A 20974-nucleotide genomic window follows, 5' to 3' on the forward strand; every position below is an offset into this window, starting at 1 on the left:
TCACCCTACATTGTGAGCTACAAGGCCTACATACCGGTGACTTACTAATATTTTAAAGGGTTATTTTAACAGGTTGCACTACATGTTTTAAAATCGAACACTCAGGCCGCGATGGTAAACATGAGCCATGTTTTCCTTAGGCACACTAATGGATGGCACTGCTGCAGTCCATATGTGAAGATTAACCTTTCATACAATGAGTGTATTTCCGCATCAAATACTATGGTCTTATAGAAATTTTTAATTTGCCAGTCAGGTAATGGCCAGTTTGTGCATGTTGCAGTTATCACAGCACACACACTGTGCACTGGATAAAGTGCCCAAGTGTGCAGAGTCAGAAAAGCCAGCAATAAATTCAGCAAAAAATGTGGATGATCTCACAAAAAGGAGCTTTTTCTCACACTCCGTAATAAAAAATAACAAATCACACCTCAGCATGCCTAGCTCTTGTTTTTTTTCAATATGTTTCTCTTCCAGCTGGAGATTAATATTTTATAAAAGTCATTGATGGAGAGGTAGGAGGAACATGCTGCATAAATCCAGGCTGTACTTTATTCAAACGTTGAGCCTCATCTTTATTACAGCAACAAGATCTTTGTTATCTCTGGTAACATCGATTTGTACAATTCAGTAGTTTGACAAATAGAAACCCGGGACTAGGGACAGAACATAACAGGCTACCTGGAGAACTGATATTCACAGTGTTTATGATTTAAATGTGTAAATGTGGCCAGTGATGGGGCTGAATTGGTGCATGGAAAGGAGCCCCTGTGGATCCTTTGCGGAATATTCTCAGGATAGCTGTCATTTCAAAGTTTTGCTTCAGAAATTTTTATTTTTATTTGAGATTGTTCATGTATTAAGTATATTTTGGGGCACTGCATTGTACATGACCATGTACAAAGATGCGTGCCACACTCTGTGTTGGAGTCAGTTGCTGTACATGGAGCACAACAGACTCTCAGCTTACAAATACTGGAGTTCCCGTCCAAGTGAAAACGATAAAAGCAGATCCTAGAGATTCACAAGCAGTAGCATATTTGGTATTCCAATGGATTATTAAAAAAATAAAATTTAAAAAGGGGATAATTTGACTTATTTTAATAAAAATGTCCAATTTCACCAAGGTGTGCCAGGGACTGACGTACACTTCTTTTTATGCACAATTGCACAACTGCACATTATGCACTTTTGATTTTGTTTGAATAAGGCTGATTCCGAGGCTTTTATTTATTTATTATGATTTGCACTAAACTAGTAATTTAGTTTACTGGCTTAGTGCAAATTGTAAGGCTACCCTTGGTTGAGGGTACCCCTAGCGTAAGATTCTAGCACACCCCGTTCTCTTTTCCAATTTCATTTCGGATACATTGGGACATTTTTGCACACCTGGACCCTATGAACATTACCAAGCTTCCTTTGAATAGATGTTGATGTTGCTTCTGCCCTAAATACTCTTCATAACTGCACTGAGTGGGCCCTTAGTTTGGATTACCTAGTACAATTGCTCAAGCGAAAGTTGTACAATTAACCAAAAGATGTTTAACTGAGATCAAGCAGGAGAACCTTTGCACATGGCAAACAGAAATGAAATTTATTCTGAAGCTGGTCCACAAGCTTCAATAAAAGCTGAGAAGCAGTTTCTCATGATAGCCAAATCCCAGTTCCTAAGTAATCACATATTGAAAATCAGTAAATCTCACTGGCAATTATTCACAGTGATCAGAAACATCCTCACCACTCCTAGAATCCGGTATTATTCCTGTCATGCATGGGTTCTGTAATCAGCCTACAGCTTATTTCTCTCAAAATATTCATGCCACCTACAGGCAAATTACGAACAGCAGAGTCAACAGCAGAAACTTCCTACAACCCCTTACAGGAGGATTCCAAGCGCTGGAGTGGTCTAAGTTCTTACTAGTAAAGGCAAAGCACGGGATGTGTGTCCAATTAGGTCCTCTATAAATCCCTCACCTTCGAATAGTTCATTCTCTTGCCTTATCAATTGGGTTCACTGAGCTGTTTGTCCTTGCTTTTGTATAAGGCAACATGGTAAAGCCTTGTAAGCAAGAAGTGGTGTTTCCCTTCTAAAGAAACAAACCTGAATGCCTCTGAGATAAACATTATTTACCTATTACTCTGTTACAGGCAATTGGTAAGGTTCCTGGACAAGCTAGTTGCTTCTCAATTGACAGAGATAGTTGAAGAAGGCAATCTGCTAGCCTCAGGACTGATAGATGGACTTCCATCCATGCAGAAGCTCCAGAACAGTGTTAATTGCCATGATAAAAGAAATCAGAGGTTTCCTCATTAAAGATGTTGCAATTGGAGTCCTGATAATGGATGTCTCACCTTCACTTGATATGGAAGATCACCAGGTACTCATGAAAAGGCTAGCCAGTGCAGCATTCAAGAACACGTTGCAGAACTGTCTTAGGTCCTTTTTCACATGATGAACTCTATCACTACGACGTCAACCTCCTGTTGTTCAAAAGGTAAAACAATTCTGGAATACCTTAAGGTCTATCACTATCCTCAATGTTATACACCTTCTATGTGCAACATCTGCTGTGGGTTATGCTCTCAGAGGACACCCATATTGTCCTGTGATTGAATAACCAAATGCCCAGCTTGATCACAAAGCTACATGCCTGCCTCTGGGCATTCCAGCCATTGATGGGTCATGATTTCTTAAAGTTTAACAGCTGAACATATAGACATTCCAGCACAAGTGTCTCTGACCTGAATCAACGGGTAAGCATTCATTACGTGATAATAAGGGCAAATCTATGGAAATGATAATTGAAGAGAACCTAACTTTTAAAAGTTAAGTTCTTCCTCAAATGACAATCTCTATCACTACAATTTCTGTAGTTATGCTAGAGAGGCCCAGTCAGCTGTAGTATGTGCCTAGCTCAAGGACAGACTAGATTATTGTAATGCACTATATCTCAGTCTACCATTATCTCAGTTGCCAGGCTACAATGTGTCCAGTAATTTGCAACTAGACTTGTCTGCAATATGAAGAAACTTAAACACATCTTGAACACTAGTCTGCAGCACTAGGCTGCAGTACTGTGAGCCAGTCAGGGTCCTGTGACTGGCTCACAAAGTCTGTTTCAGGGAAACCACTCTGCATGCCAATTTTCATCTGAGGAACTTCTGTCCTCAAAGGACCTGGAGACTAGCAGGCCAGTTGCAATCCAGATTTCCAAAATAAAAACATTCCACAATGGGAATGGCACTTTACTTTATCATATACTAGCATGAGCTCCTTTAGTCTTTAATACAAATCTCCATTCAGATGTTCTTCAGGAAAAATATTAAGGGCCTGATTACGACTATTGACTTGGACTGCCACAGGACCACTTCAAATGTGCGGATCCTTGATCCAGCGGCGGACGCGCAGCGGTCAAAGGCTGCAATATGCTGGTTGTGCTGCTGGAGCTCCACCAGGCATAATACGAGTTGCCTCACTGCCATCATTTCCATGATGTTGAGCCGGCCATGGAAAGGATGGCGGTAAGGTAACTCAGTGGGATGCTACAGGCCCCCCTTTTGCCTCTGTGCATAGTGGTGCATGCAGGGGGCACATGTTGTACACCCTGTATTTTTGCAATCCCTGTTCCTGAACAGAAAGAAATGCACAACATTGTGCATTTCTTTCCTTTCAGGAACGGGCTGAGGCAGTCTCACGGAGGTGCATGTTTAAGGCACACCTATGTGCCTTAGATACGCACCGCTGTGGGACCTCGGTAGCAGGGCCGCCCGACTTGGATTCCAGTCGGAAGTCGGCAGGCGGTCTGACTACAGATTTTGTGGACTTGCAGTGGGGTGCTGGCGTACCGGCCCGCTGCAAGACTGTCAAACTCACATTCAGGCCCTAAGTCTTTCCTATCTAACACAGGCACAGGGTGTCTCCCTTTTGCTTGTGCTTCAGGTTTCAGCACATCGCATCATTTTCTAGGGTTGCAGACCCAAGTCTCCATGGGTTGGTATTTCTTGTGCTTTAAAAATAAAGTAATAAATTAATCAACCTCAAATCAGTGGGTTTGAGAAGTGTTTTTAAACACTGGTGAAGTTTGGAAAGTTTGTGATTTTCTTCCATCATGTACTTTGCTAAGTTTCCCATATTAAGGTCACCGTCTGCGTGTATCTGTTCACTGCAAGGAACTTTTTAGTGTTTGTAAGATTAATTCTCACTCCTATCGAACAATGGCAAAAGTATACTCCAGTGGAAAGTTTTTTTGTATATTACAAGGTTCTTTGCACCACATTACATTACAATGGCAAGCAACTGCACAAGTTCTCTGCAAAGCTTATCTTTCATGACAAAAGTCCTGTTTGCATACAATCGAATATTATTTTGAAGTTTTCCATACATCTTCGAACGTGCAAGAAAAAAACTATGCACGCAAAATTAACCAGATCACATGAACCACATAGGGATGAGGAACTTTTTAAGAACAAGAAGAGAAACATGAACTTCTCAGAAAAGAGAGCAGGACAAGCTGATAGCTATGGAACTGTTAAAGAAAGGGCAAGCCAGAAGTGGGGAGAGAACGGGGCAGAAGAGGAGGCAAAGAGATGAAGTCATGAGGAGGAATGTCAGAGGGGTGCAAAATAGAAACTGGCAAATAGGAAAAAGAGGTAGAAGGAAGACAATAGAGTAAATACCTGCTATGGAGACTACAGTGAAGAACTGAAACATGCAGTAATAGAAGGCTCTGTTCTAAAGAGACCCTGGTGGTAAAGGGAGTTAGAGGGCAGGAACTGTGCAGGAAGGTCAATCGGAGAGAGAAAGAAAGGAGAGCATTACCTCCTCATCTGCCTTCCTCATCCTGGTCCTTACTCTTGAGGCTCCCCCCTTCAAAGTAGACCATCACAAGTTCAATAAAAAAACAAATCTATGGAGAGAAACCACTAAATCAGTGATACCAAAGAGGGGTAACCCCCTTACAAATACTATTTCTCTCTTTCTCTGGTGAGATCATCCTAGTGATGCCAGTATATAGGACATGGGAGCTTTGTTGAACAATCATTAAATTCAGGGTCTCTGGTCTCAAGAGGAAATAAAAAACTCTTCCAAGTGTAGAGAGCTGGTGGCTGGTTGTAGAGCTTTCCAGGCTTTTCTGCCTCTAGTTCACAATGAGGCAGTCAGCATAAATATATACAATCATGTATCAAGGGGGAACAAGTAATTGAGTCCTAGCTACCCTAGTTCGAGACATAGGTACCTAGGTGGAGACCAATTTCCTGTCTCTGGAATTGATAATCTTCCAGGCAAGAGAATGGGCTTGCAGACCAGCTGAGAAGAGTGTTTCCCTCAGTATCTTGATGAATATACCAGCTGTAATTTTCCATGAATAGACATATTTGCCACAGAGCAGAAATCAATGCTCACCAGATTCTGCTCTTTGGGTCCTTCTCTGAAGGCTTAGGGCCAGGATGCTCTGTCAATTTAGTTGCCGAATGCCCGATTTACCTCCTGTTCCTTTAATCTCCAAAGTTCTTAGGAAGGTGATTCAGGTAAAACCTTGGATTCTTCTAATAGCCCCTTATTTGCCAGGGGGCCTTGGTTTCCACTCCCCCTCAGGTTGCCAGTGGGGGATCCTTGGATCTTTCTAATTTCACCATCTCTATTTTGAGTTCCTCTCCTGCCAGAATCCTCCCTCTTGAGGCTCATACTAGCACTTTAGGACTTGAGAGGTCAAGACTAACTAGCCTTTGATGTTCTAAGTCTCTTCAATCCAGTAACCTAGGAGGCCGTCCACCCTTAGGAAAGACTTCTAGGAATTGGAAAAAATATTGTCTGGTGTGGTTCGAGGTGTATCTGCTACCTCATGCCCCACTGTGCTTATTCTAGAGCTTTTAAGGGATGTTCCTTTGCTAGGGCATGCAGTTTTCACATTATGTAGTTAATGAGCAGCTATTAGAGCCTTCAGGGATTCAGATGTTTTGGAAATAGAAAATCTAGTTGTCACATTGCTCATATATTTTTCTAGTTAAGGACCTGTCATCCACTCTCCTATTCTGGGGTGGGATCTTCCTTTAGGTCTTAAAGCTCTCCAGGGTCCCATTTTTACATCTCTAGAATCTGTCACTTAGAAATTCTTATCTCTCATATTTTTTATTCCAGCCTCTATTACATCTGCCAGAAAACTGGGGAGGTTGGTTCTTTTCTGAAAGAGGAAAAAAAGCTTAATTTTTAACCTGACAAGGTAGTGCTAAGAACTGATCCAGATTTTCTCCCAAAATTGACCTCTTCTTTTCATTAAAATAAAGAGCTTGTTTTGTCTGTCTTTTTAGCCTCCCCTCCTTCGTGCAAAGAAGATTCTTTGCATTAGTTAGATTTTCCTAGGACCTTTTCTATCTACAAAGTTCATTAAGGTGAGTACAGAAAGATCCTGTTCCTTTTTAAAGTTTTTGGACTTTGCTAAAATTTTTCTACTTCGAGTAGTTGGTTAAGTAGACAGTTTTGACTTGAGTGATTCTTCCCCTCAAAATCCAGATAAATGGAAGTGTATCCCCTAAGCACATTTGTAAAGTGGCTACTTAGTCTTCCCCGAAAGACTTTAGTTGAGGGGTAATAATTCTACTGCTTTTGATTCATGGGTTGTTTCGGCAGTATTGGATTAGGTTTGTAACAAAATGAAAACAGTGAGTGTTACATATTTGGTGTTCTTTTGTATTTTCTTTAATAGACCTGTCAGCCTTAGGGTAGTCTTCTCCCAAACCTTTTCCGTTTTCCCTCATATTTTACTGAATTTGTTTTTGCTGGCCTTAGAACTCTGTGCACTTTACCTCTGCTTACCATTGCTAACGTGCTTGTGCTCACTCCCTAAAACAGGGTTAAATTGGCTTACACCTGATTGACATATTTAATTTACGTATAATTCTCTAGTAAAGTTGTATACCATACACACAGGACCTTTAATTAAATTATACTAGTAGGCCAACAGCATTAATGTTCCGCCCCAGTAGCTACAAGACTCCTATTACCACCTGCTTGCAGTTTTAAACTTACAATTCAAAAATAATAAAATAACCCACTTGCCAAATATTAAGCACCCCTTTTATCACATTGAAGTCTCCCTAAGGTAGATCCTAGATAGCCTATAGGGCAGGGTACATTGTAATTAAAAGGTTGGGCATGTACTTTTATGTTGTACATGTCCTGGGACTGAAGAACTCACAAATTCACTTTTCACTACTGTGAGGCCTACCTCTCCCATAGGATAACATTGGGTTGCCTTATTACATTTAATAAGTGCTAACTTTTGACTGTGGGCAGGTAGGAAGTTCATAGTTGGCATCTTAAAATGCTCCTTAATAGTAAAGTCAGAGATTAAAAATGGTTTTGAAAATAGTACTTTAAAAAATTAGCATTTGCCTGCTCTATTGAGTGATGGCAGCCTTTTTCTGAGTCACATGACTGGGTGTAGTTGGCAGTTGGACTTTGTATAATCGTCCCAGACAGCCACACATTAGAGGGATTCGTTTTGCCTGGATGGGCCATCACTGGCTGGATGGGGGGTTGGGGGTGGAGGTTTGCACATAGGCTGTGCCCTACCTTCACACTTAGAACTTCACACCAGTCCATTGTGCCTGCAGTCAGGCTGGAGCCTGAGCAGAAGAGGCAGGAAATTCCGAGCACTTTAACAGAAATCTCTTGAAAATTCTTCTACTTCAAAGAAGGCATTAGGTATAAAAATAAGGCTTATTAAACAAAAAGAGGGGGGGACCTAGGAGCTATTAAAGGTCCAGTGTCCATGCTCCTGATACATATATTTTAAACCAACGAAGGACACTGTTCCTACAGTAGGATGCAATAAGTCACCCATACTTAAGGGTGCAAAAAGTCACCCGTGCATTTTACAAGAAAAATGTGAACAAGAAAACAAAAAACAAAACAAAAGAACCTTAGGTGTGACGGGCCCACAAATGAGGGGAAAAAAGATTTTTTGTCCTCAAATGCCCTCACACACCCCAAGGGGTGTCATGCTTCATCATCGGGCGGTTGCTCCTCGTAGGGCCGGCGCTGCAATTCCCTACGGGTCCCCCGAAGGGTCGCTTTGTCGGAGATCTTTTAGGACTGCCGGATGGTGCATGAGGGTGTGTGGGGAGTGGGTTCAAAAGAGGGTAAATCAAAGGAAAATTGTGCGTGCAAAATAGTCAGTGAATTAAAAAGGGTCAACATGCAGCGACAGTGTAACTGTTGTACCCTTTGCAGTCCGAAAACCGCTCAATAAAAAACATTGCCCCAAAGGCTCACTATGCCTGGGTGTCAAAGGTTATAGGTCGACATGTTTTGCGCTACTCTTGCCCAACCAGGGTCATTTGCGCTTCTTCAGGACCATAAAACAATTCAGTGGAGTGCACGTGAACAGTGTCAATAAGTTGAAAATACCCTCTATCTCAATCAGGGCGGAACAGTAACTGGTATGCCCTCAGTATAGCAACAGCTGTATGATGGATGCCGCTCATGATTAATGCCCTCTATCTCAATCAGGGCGGAACAGTAACTGGTATGCCCTCAGTATGGCAACAGCTGTATGATGGATGCCGCTCATGATTAATGCCCTCTATCTCAATCAGGGCGGAACAGTAACTGGTATGCCCTCAGTATGGCAACAGCTGTATGATGGATGCCGCTCATGATTAATGCCTGGCCCTGTTGAGACAGTCCCTCTAAAGGCAAAAGCAATGGGCTCCCACACAAAGCCGGGGCGTTAAAGCGCGGGCTACTTCCTCCACACCTACCCCTCCATTGCGTTCACCGGTGAACGCAATGGAGGGGTAGGTGTGGAGGAAGTAGCCCGCGCTTTAACGCCCCGGCTTTGTGTGGGAGCCCATTGCTTTTGCCTTTAGAGGGACTGTCTCAACAGGGCCAGGCATTAATCCTGAGCGGCATCCATCATACAGCTGTTGCCATACTGAGGGCATACCAGTTACTGTTCCGCCCTGATTGAGATAGAGGGCATTAATCATGAGCGGCATCCATCATACAGCTGTTGCCATACTGAGGGCATACCAGTTACTGTTCCGCCCTGATTGAGATAGAGGGCATTAATCATGAGCGGCATCCATCATACAGCTGTTGCCATACTGAGGGCATACCAGTTACTGTTCCGCCCTGATTGAGATAGAGGGTATTTTCAACTTATTGACACTGTTCACGTGCACTCCACTGAATTGTTTTATGGTCCTGAAGAAGCGCAAATGACCCTGGTTGGGCAAGAGTAGCGCGAAACATGTCGACCTATAACCTTTGACACCCAGGCATAGTGAGCCTTTGGGGCAATGTTTTTTATTGAGCGGTTTTCGGACTGCAAAGGGTACAACAGTTACACTGTCGCTGCATGTTGACCCTTTTTAATTCACTGACTATTTTGCACGCACAATTTTCCTTTGATTTACCCTCTTTTGAACCCACTCCCCACACACCCTCATGCACCATCCGGCAGTCCTAAAAGATCTCCGACAAAGCGACCCTTCGGGGGACCCGTAGGGAATTGCAGCGCCGGCCCTACGAGGAGCAACCGCCCGATGATGAAGCATGACACCCCTTGGGGTGTGTGAGGGCATTTGAGGACAAAAAATCTTTTTTCCCCTCATTTGTGGGCCCGTCACACCTAAGGTTCTTTTGTTTTGTTTTTTGTTTTCTTGTTCACATTTTTCTTGTAAAATGCACGCGTGACTTTTTGCACCCTTAAGTATGGGTGACTTATTGCATCCTACTGTAGGAACAGTGTCCTTCGTTGGTTTAAAATATAAAAATAAGGCTCTCAGACTCACTCTTCAATTCACTTTCTGGATATGCAGAAGGACTCTCAGAGGACTGCCTGTTGTTGCGGCCTACTGTGTACTTCAGAGGACTGCTTTGCTGCACCTGGAAGGACTGCTCTGCTGCCTGAAGCATGCCGTGAACCCTCAGAGACCTGTGCTGCTGCTAGAATCTTGTTCTACTACTTGAACTCAAGACACCAAGAGCTAGTTGGCTGGCCTCTGGATCAGAGTCTCAGGGACAGAAAAGGCTCTGACTATTTTAAACCTCCACCTGGACTCAGTCTGAGTGATTCCTAATCCTCCAAGTGGCGCCTCTCCAGTTCTGTACCCTTGGAAGTGGTGCTAAAAGTGCTCAGAATGCCAAATCCAAACCTTTGGACTTGGATTGGTTAAAAATGCTTTGATAATCGAAAAGAGACATGGACCTCCCTGCTTGTTGATCCACCCAAGGTGTATCGCAGTTTGGCCTGATTTTACAACAGTTCCTGCTACGTTTTCTCCACGAGAGCAAATACTGTTCAGCGGCTCATCGCAGAAGGGGTATCCAGCCTCATGAAACCCTCGTCGCCTACAGCTTACAGCTTTGTCTCACTGGAGATTTTCGACTTCCAAAAAAGAGACTAAGTCTGAACGTAGATATGTTCACCACAACTTCATCTAGCGGCTCACGGATGCCGACAGCTCCTCCTCGGATACCGCCTGCAGCCTTGTCCCACTGAACCTTACGTTCTCAGACACGTTTCCACTACATTTCTTCAAAGTGCAAAGGTAAGCGCCGACCAGGCCAAATCCACTACGTGCTCCATCGCGGTTACCCATATTAGTTTTTCTGACCCAGTCTTGTGTGACTTGATGTCCATGGTTGGGGCTTTTATCTTTATAGGTGCTAGTTGTTACCTTAAACATTACACATTCATAACTCTCCTTCTAATGATTTTAGTTTTGTCATTTTGTATGTGTCAAAAAATGTATTAACATTTACTCTATTTTTCTACATTGGTGTAGGATTTTTCTTGTATTATATTTCTTACTTTATTACTGTTTGTGTTTTGCATAAATACTTTACACATTGCTTCTATGTTAATCCTGACTGGTTTTGTGCCAAGCTACCAGAGGGTTAAGAACAGGTTAATTTAGTGAATGTTGTGGTTCACCCTGAAGGGAACTGTAGCTTTTTACACCCCACTCAACCAACAACACAATTTCTCACAGTACTGTATTAGGTAGCATAGCTTGGGTACATCCTCATTAGTATGGTCTGGGATGGGGAAGACAGATGCAGAGTGGATATTTGAATTACTGTAAACATCCTTTAAAACAACTGTGTTACAACACAGTCCATTACCCCGCAGGGCTTTACAACGCATTCCCCATTACAATGTCCAGTAGAGTTAGAATAGTAAATTGCATTGTAATGGATAATCCGTTGTAATGGAATGTGTTGTAAAGCCCTGGGTTGTAAAAGAATTTGCGGAGTAAAAAATGCAGGGTAATGGCACACGTGGTAAATGCGTACAGAGTAAAGACACATATTCTTGTATTACTTATCAGTAATCTTCATTACTCTAAGTGGTAGACTCCTTATCAGAGTCCAACGTTAACACCCAGTCTGCCAGTTCCATATAGAGTCTATTTTTTGCCTTTATGCTTGGTATAACATGATGTGATTGGTGTGGTTATTCCTGCTTTTGTATCTCTGGTTTAGTCAGGGCGAGGCTCCAGCCCTCCTTTCTCGCCATAGATTAATTGTTTTATTAAACTTGGGACAGTCTACGTTGAAGGAGGGAGCCTCAAGTATAAGGACTGTGATGAGGAAGACTACGACTCAGAGAAATGAAGATTATTGGTAAATAATCCAAGCCAGGCAGAGAAAAAAGGGAATTCAAGGAAGGGAGAGAGAGAAGAGTTTTTCAAGAATTGCTATTGACATAGAAGTGAAGCATGGAGCGCAAAAACATGTGTGAGCACAATGCTGCCAGAAAGGACAAACATTACTGAATTAAGTTAAAATGTAAAGGGTGAAGAACTGCTGAGAAGACAAAGGAGCAACTGCAAGTTGATAAAAAAAGAGTAAGCAGCGAGTGTGAAAGACAGAAAGATGTGAGCACAATTTGAAAGATAAACAAATTGTGGCAAAGCCAATAATTCTGACCTTGACAAGTTGGTAAAATGGTTAATGTACATTTAGGCTATCCTGTTTTAGGTTAAAAACTATATTAACTGATAAAACCCCACCTAAAGGGAAATAGCCCTCACCAGTACACACATATAAACACTGATAAGCACCTGCAGAACCACAAACTAAATGCCATTCAAAGAAATGAAAAGGAGAGTGAAAGAGTCATTTTTATTTTTTCCTGAAGGGGCCAATACAATGTAACTTTGTTATACAAGGTAGCAGCAAGAAAAACTGGGCTAACATTAGTCTGCTTGAGTTTTGATGTTTAGGGATGTCACTAAAATATTGTTTCTTCTTGCGTGTTTGTCAATACAGGTATATGTGAAAAGAGTGTTGTCACCAAGCATCTGGGATAGTGGTGAAAACATGACACCAGAATTTTGGAAAACATGGAATGCAGTGTCACTTGGAATGCTGCTGCAAAACGTTCTTATCAAGTTCAAGTTCAACAAAGATTGGAGTGATATTGTTTGAATTTGCAGTGATTCAGATACATATATGAAAAAGTTTTGTGATGACCTGACAAAATCGATACTTGAGCTGAAGTGTTTCCCTGTCAAATATTCTTGCCACTTGCTAGATGTTATGCTGAAAGCATCTTTACAATCGTCAGAGTTAATAAAGAATGCTATTGGCTTTGCAGTCCTTTCTGGTGCACTGTTTCATTATGCCGGGAACTGAACTGCTAATATTTCTCATTTTGTGCTTTGTGTGGCATCAAAGAAAGAGTCATCCCAACTGTGTCATTTAGCTGGTGGTTCTCCGTCCTAGATGCCATGAATGCTATATTACCCATGTTACAGAATCTTTGCTTAGTGATGATTCCAAAGGCAAGAAATATGAGAGCCTTCGGTCGCATATTGATAGTGCGGTGAAAAAAGAACACTCTACTGCACTCTTATGAAAAGATGACTGCCGCAGTGGACATAATAAATATACTAGAGTCTGAAAACACGCTTGTCTACCAAGTGTTCAGCGTAATTGGTGTAGATGTGAAAGATCTACATGAGAGTAGGTTAGGAGACACATTTAGTGACTTTGGCACTGCAACATGTCCCATGTTAGAATGCTTGCCACTTGGTAAGCAAAGAAATTTTGACAAGCAATTCAGGAAATTTAATTTTGCAATGCATGGGAAATGGCTTACAATGATGTATAGAAATGTCCCTTCACCAACCATGGTATTTGAAGTCAATGAAGCCTCACTGTGGTACTCTGTACAAGTTCTAGATCCCTTTTATAAAGGAGAATTTTATCCGGACTTTGAAAAGTACTGCTTCATTTTTGACCACTTCAATAACTCTGAGGGCATATGCGCTCAGTTCAATGCATATGTCCCAGAGAATCACAATATTCATGTGCACCAGTATTGGCATATCAGTGACCAGAGTTAGCAAATTGCAAACTTGCTGTTTAGGCATTGCCCGTCCCAAGTGCGAATGTTGAGAGGGCCTTTTCACAGATAAAGGTTTACATGGGAAGGAAGGAGCGAGTGCTCATGACCAGTAACTCACTGAAATGTATTTGGATCTCATATACACGGTACTAACACTGTCTATATACCATGCACTATCAGTGCATAATGCAAGCAATAATAAAAGTAAAGCGTTCCAAAACACTGGAAAAAAACTGTTTCTGTTGTTTTTAAAGGAGCAAAAATGTGTAACCACTGATAACCACTTTTTTTAAGGTATCGAAATCATTGAAAAAGACTGAAAAAACCCCACCAGGATTTACCAAACAGAAACTAAAAATAGGAAAGTCTATTTATAATATATTTTTGTTGCAAGCATTCACATCAAAAAGTAAATAATGTTGCTGCCTGAAAAAACCCCACCAGGATTTACCAAACAGAAACTAAAAATAGGAAAGTCTATTTATAATATATTTTTGTTGCAAGCATTCACATCAAAAAGTAAATAATGTTGCTGCCTAAGCGGGTGGACATCAGCTTGCAATGAAATGAAATAATAGTATGGGTGCTTCTGAGCAGGCCGGTAATTACAACCAGGATTACTTAAAACCATATGTAGTTCTTGGGCGCATCACTTGAAAAATCATTCTTCTTTGTGCAAAGAGAAGGTACCATTGTCTTTGAATTAATGTACCTTGTAGTAAACTATTTGTCTACTTGACCTGAAGTGCACTTCTTTTTAGGCAGATGTGTGCATGAGATCAGGCCAATTGTCATCCGTCATAGTGCAAGAGAGTCAGTGGCTAAAATGGGCAAACCTATTCCACCATATTGTAGTGGCAAATTGTGTATGACTGTTGAACATTTCAATAAATGAAGAGGGTTGACCTAAAGCTGTTGTACTTCTGTGTGTATGTATGATTTTGTTTGCATGGGCTAGTGAAACAGTGAACGGGGTCTCTTGGTCAGACCTTAAAAGGATTCATGTGGTTCTACTGAATAGGGAGAGCTGAAAGTGCAGGAACTGGTGGAGAGGGTGACAGCTGGGATTAATCTGTTTCAGCAGTTGCAGATGATGGGCACCAGACACATTTTTGGTGATTGGGACACATTATTCATCATTAGAATTTAAGCTAAAGCAAGAGTGCTAAAGAAAGAAAAGGAGAAAGAAGGGGAGGAAAGATAGTAAAACAGTTGTAAAGGGAAAAAGCAGGAATAAAAAGCATCTGTAACAGGGAAATACAGGGATAGGGTGAGTACAGTGGGGGGAAGAATGATACTTGAGGTAGAATATAGACTAGACAGCTGTGGTATTCTGCAGCACTGAAGTCTCCTAAGAAAATCATTGGGCATTGCACTTTTTTTTAAGGATTCTAAGCACTGACCTCAGCAGAAACAGGTGAGAGAGAAGCAAGGCACAGAGTGAACAAACTCCTGATGGAAGAGCCAGCAACATTGCAAGTGTTCCTGGGGCTCTAAAGCAAACACACAATATTGCCCCTTTACTACCTGCATTCAAGCTAGTAATGTATAACTGAGGTGCAGAGGGCCCCTCACAGCTATGGGCCCTGGTGCCACTGCACCTGCTGTACCAAAGATAAATGCATCGATGGGAAGAGCAAAACTGTTGAAAGAAAAAGAAGGGAGCAATACGTTTTTAATGCGAAAGAGGCACAAGGAAATCTCAAACTCTGAAAGCAAAGTGTGAGGAAGAGACAATAACACAATTTCCCATGGCAAATCCGCTGGGCTTTAATCTGGGTCACTGGAATTATGCAATTCTGAGGCCGCTGCTGTTATCACATGAATGAGGTTTTGCTGCATTTGCCACATACTCCATCATCTGCTGCATAATCTGCAGATTTCAGATTTCACCCCCCCCCACCCCCCAAAAAAACAATATTATTTCTAAGTCAAGCAGATCAAAGGCTACTAAGAATGTGTTGATATGTGTTGGAAGATACTTTGCAAGATTAACTGGTCATCTTTCAGTTACTTATTTTTGAAGTTGCCTGTTACATTGGTACTAATGAGATTAAATCTTTGCCCAGACAGCATTATGTGCAGAGATTATAAAATCATGAAGTGATACTATCAAACAATGTGCTGCATTATGCCGCATAATTTGGCTTTTCTTGATGAATAATTACAGTGTCCCAGGAGACAGTATTGGAGCATAGCCTGCCTTACATGGGTGGCTGAAACATGTCACATTCTCTTTGAATAAAAAAAATCATGTATGGCCTTCCTTTTAACCTCTATATGCATGCCCAAGTAGACAGGCCCCTTCAGCTATTCACTGCTCTGGGAAGTCAGTCCTTGCCGCAGTTGTCTTGCATACTCTTGGCCCCCTTCTGCAGAGTCACCAGGGTGATCAAGATTTATTTATTTATTTATTTGGAGCTTTTATAGACCACAAAGCAACAGTAAGGGGTTAGTGTGCTCTACAATGTACAATTTTGCATAAACAGAGGTTCAACAAGATAATACCCAAAAAGCTGAAGGCTAAGCCAGGTACTCATCCCTTTAATTACAGAGCAACGAGGCACACAGGTACAAACAGCAATAATATACTCAGGTGAGTCTTACCTGAGGTACAAAATGCAAATAGCCCTAGACTTAAGGGGCTACCGGCTTCCTGGTCAGAGAGACGGACGATGTCCTTTGTAATCACACATTCATCAAAAGGTACATCGTGACTTTGCACCTTCATACCCAGTGGGTCTGTATGAAGGTACAAAGGCATGATGTACCTTTTGATGAATGTTGGTATTCCCTAAAGTCTAGGGCTATTTGCATTTTTTACCTCAGGTAGGACTCACCTGAATATATTATTGTTGTTTTGTAAAGTTTCTTCCTTTCTTTTTCACCTCAAACACAACCTAAGCATAGAGGCCTTAAGGGGGTAGTTAGGGATCCCAGGCCCGGAAGAATGCCCCAGACTTGTGTGGGCTTCTAAGGTGGGCAGAAGCATGTTGGCCTAGCTACTACGACGGTGTGAGCCATTGCCCTCAAACAACCATCCCACTTGTTTTTATTCTCACCTATAGTTCCCACTAATAAAGGTAATTGGACCGGGGACTATAAAGTAGTTTTAATTCACTCATTTGGATCCCTCTTTTATCCATTCGTTTTTGTCTAAGAATTCCCTCCTGCGCTGAGTCCAACAGGAGGTTGAGTCCGCCCTGGTGGTATTGCCCTACCAGGTGGAGAGAGGTTGCCGATGATGACGCATGACACAATTATGTGTGTGAGGCTTCCTCTTTCATAAGGATGACCTTCCCTTTTTTTGCACCTGCACAAGAATACTATGATTGTCCTATTGCATAGGTACTCACAAACATTTTCACGGGGGGCACAATTTTTGGTCTTTGGTGTGATCGAGGGCAGCACTGATGCCATCGTGAGGTGTAAAGTAGGTGTAGGGGAAGCAAAGCATGTATATTTAGTAGCTGAACTCAATTGCGCAATGTGAATCCAGAACATCTGGAATGAATCCCGGCTTCTCCACTTGACCAAATTGTGTGACCCTGGGCAATTGTTTTATTTCAATTTCTCTTCTTTTTCTTCATTATTGCATATGAGGAACTCAAAATACATGACTTAAGGATGCTTGCTGTTCAAAACCATCTCCTGTGCTTGGACGTAATCACTAAGCCTGAATGTTTCTAAATTCATGTTTGAAAAACATCACTTGATTTACTAAGGTGAAATAGTTCTACATGTTAATGACTTGAATTTTGAAAAGACTATTGAATTTGTATACATTTGCTGGCTTTAAAAATGAAGGTGATCCTAAGGTTAAGGGCCTAGTTACCGCCTTTCCCTAACTGCAATTAACCTTTAAATGAGGGCTTGCTGTATATTTAAAACATTTTTTCATGTTAGTGCTGAGTCGAGTAAACAGCAGCCCAGTGCTGCTGCTGCCCAGGGGGCTGCATGTAAAGGTCAGGAGGGCCTCATGCGGCCCCCGGGCTGTACTTTGAGTATCACTGTCCTATTGGGACCTCTGGATGTCTGTTTCGGGGAAGGAATACTGTAATTTGTATTCTATCGATACCTGCCGTACCTTTTCGTGGGGATTGTGCTTTCATAGGAAGGCATACGGTGGCTTACTTTCTTCTCTCCCTTATGTGTTAGGAATGCATTGAGGAAGCCCTTAACCTCTATCAGGAGCCACTTGAGAGTGAGGAAAACAAGGGTCATATTGTAGCATAGCCTTGCACCAGGTACTAACCTACCTGCTGCATTTACAGTGGGCTTAATTAGTGCTAAGTGTGATTTTAGGTACCGGTTAGGGTAGCATGGTCATAGTCAAGCCAAGATTTTGACCTTTATTAGAAATCTGCTTTGGTATAGAGCACTTTCTGATGTGTACTTGATGCGCACTCAAAGGTTCATATTTCGATCCAGAGTGACCTTTGGAGACTTAATGCTGCTGATAATTTCTGCTCTGCAATCTAGTGAGTGGAGCAAAACTTCAACTGGCAGTGACAGGAGGAGGAATTCAGCTTTTGGCTGGTTCATTTTTAAGTGGTTGTGAGACATGTAGGATTGGATATCTTTTAGAACTTGATTTAGATGGGGTACATCTTCCAGAAAGTTCATTTTTTATGTAGAGCTGAGTTTCCTTTGCATCTAGGTAGTATTTCAGGTTAGAGTAGTGCAGGATTGGGGTGTGGGCCTCCATGTATAAGACTGAGGTTAAGGGCTTCATGTATAAGTTGAGAAGAGCAGGGGATAGTATGGAACCCCGAGGCCTGACAGGAACCTGTTCAGTTTGATTTGTTGTGATCAGTTTTTGAGGTATGGGGAATACCAATTCAGGACTATACTGCCTATCGCCCTACTATCCTTCAGAGTGTTCAGTAAGATATTGCAATTGACTGTGTCAAAGGCCACCGGGAGGTTGAGGAGAATGAGTAGATCTAAATCACCATGGCCTAGAAATGTTAGTGTATCATCCATGATGTGAATGATGGTTGTTTCTGTGCTGTGACCAGTTCTGAATTTGTATTAAAATGTATCCAACAAGTAGAAGTAATTGACAAACTGCTTGAGTTGATACAGGAACTTTTTTCTAGCACTTATATCAGTAAAGGGAGGTTTGTTACTGGATGTAATTGTGCAGGGTAGTAGGGTCGATTTCAGTCTCCTTCAGTAAAGGGGTGACTTGATTGGTCTTCCGGCTCTCTGGGAATATTTCTATGGGAAAGTGAGAGATTGATGACTTGTGTCGTGAGTGAAGCAATAGATGACTAAACTCCTTGATTAGGGAGGAAGGCTTTGGTGCTAAGATGTACATGGCAGGATTCAGGTTGACTATAGTTTTGATGATTTCAACTTCCTTCACTAGCTGGATTTCTTTCGAGGAGGAATTATTCTATGGGGACTCTGGCAGAGGATGCATGTCCTCGGATTTAATGTAGACAAAGCAATCAATCTTTTTGAACGTGCCAGAGAAGATGAAGGATAAGTCATCACATCTTTCTTGTGAGGGAACAATGTGTGGCTAAGTGATAGGGCAAGTTTGTTGCCTGATGATCCCCTAGGTAGATGTTGTTGCTACATAAGAGAGACTGTTCAATAATAAGATTTATCATTTGCTTGCTAAATAGTTGGTTTTCACCCAGTGGATGGTGGATAATGTGGAACCTGGTTGCTTTAAAACCTTCAGATGGGGTTTTATTCATAGGCACTCAAAGGTAGAGAGCTTTTCAACTTTTGAAGCAAATGAGATGGAGGATGTCTCGACTGATGACAGTGTTGTCACTCTCGGTGCGGCCCTTCCTGTCCAAGTGCTTAATGGAAATCCAGGGGGCCCGGGATGTCAATCATATGGTGGATAGATGATTCAGCCAGGTTTCCATGAAGTAAAGCATGTCCATCTCCTGTAAGAGGATCACTTCTGATATCTCTTCGCACTATGTTTAACTCTGAATCTGCAATTGAGCCGCGGGCATTTGAGGTTAGAATTGTTTTTTAACGCTGTCTGTTTTGGTGTGTTGGTATGGTGAGAAGATTACAAGGTTTAAATCTTTTTCTGTGATGGTATGATCTGCGATTTGAGTTGAGGAGGGCTCTGAAGGTGATTGGGAGAGTAAGGGAGGGTTGGACGGGTCATGGGGAAATGAGGGAAGGTCAAGTGGGCAGGAGGGAGTTGGGGGAGAGGGAGTGCAAAGAGAAGAACAGGGCGAAAGAGCGATGAAGGGTAGGCAGAATAAGTTTCGAGAGTGTTGAGGGTATTGAGGGGCAGTAGCAGGTTGAGATATGAATCTCTTGAGTTGAGTGTCTGTAATTAGTTGGTTCAGTAAGGAACCAGAAATTGTGAAAAACAATTGTGTAAATACAATTGCTTAATTTAGGGTTAAGATAAATGTCAGTTGGTCCCGAGATCTTGGGACACATGAACATACATCCATGCCAGAGACAGCCAGCACAGGCAACATGGGCACTTGTTGCAGAGGTGAGAGATGTTGCACTAAGAATTACCCCTCTCTCCCTCAGATGCTATGGCCCTCATTAGGATGGCATGCGGACTTCAATCCGCCTGCCACCCTAGCGGTGCTGGGACCAGCCGCCAGTGGTGCACCGGTCCCGCACTGTCAATTAGGATGAGACCGCCACCCTAGCAGTCGCATCCCGCATATTCAGCATTGTGGAAGGGCGGTGCTGTAAGCAGCACCCGCCACAATGTTGAAAATGCATGTTGTGCATTGGCATGCACAACGTGACTGGCACCGCGCGGTGACTGCCACCGCCTATGTAGGGGGGTACCATGGGTACCCCCGAGTGCAGCCCCCACACCCCCTGGGGTCCCGCAAAGGGCCCCAAAGTAAACTCTGCATGCCTTTCCATGGCGGAGTCTCCGCCTTGGAGAGGCATTTCACCTCCATCATCCTACCCCCCGCATTGCTAATGCTTTTTGCTTCATGAATACCGGAATCTCTACAGAAACTGATTGACATTTCCATGAGTATTTCAAGGCCCCTCTTTATCTTTGGACCTTGTCCATTCATGCAACACCCTTCTTGGATACCTTGTGTTTTTTTACAGGGTTGTGTCATACAATCCAATCCAAAGAGGGTGAGTCAGTGGAAGAAGAAACATACCAAACAGTTTGACTAACATAAATGGTCACCCTATTCTTTCCAAAGAGGCAGATGTTTTTAACTTGCAAAGTTGGGCGTGCCAATTACATAACAAACTGGGTCATGTACTTATATTACTATAAGGTGCCATTAGACACATGTATGATGCTGGCCACTCTCCTATAGGACTGAAAATACAGTTACTTTAAGAGAATGACATGCTTCACCAGGTCATCTGTTTAAATACATCTGCCCTATACTAACAAATCACAAATAAGACTTTACCATGCCTTGTTTCTGTTTGTTTCACTGTTTCTCTTTCCACTGTAGATAAATGTTTTTCAAAAGCCATTGGTGGATGGGGAGGCACGAGGAACATGTGTAACTTCAGGCTGTATTAGTGATCTCTGTGTAAACGCTGCAGTAGCCTCCTTACGGTTTCCTCCTGCAGACAGCAACAGGATCTTTGCCGAGTCTGTTACCTCTGGCCACATGCATTTA

This window comes from Triturus cristatus, chromosome 12, assembly GCF_964204655.1.
Source record: "Triturus cristatus chromosome 12, aTriCri1.1, whole genome shotgun sequence".
In the NCBI taxonomy this organism is placed as follows: Eukaryota; Metazoa; Chordata; class Amphibia; order Caudata; family Salamandridae; genus Triturus; species Triturus cristatus.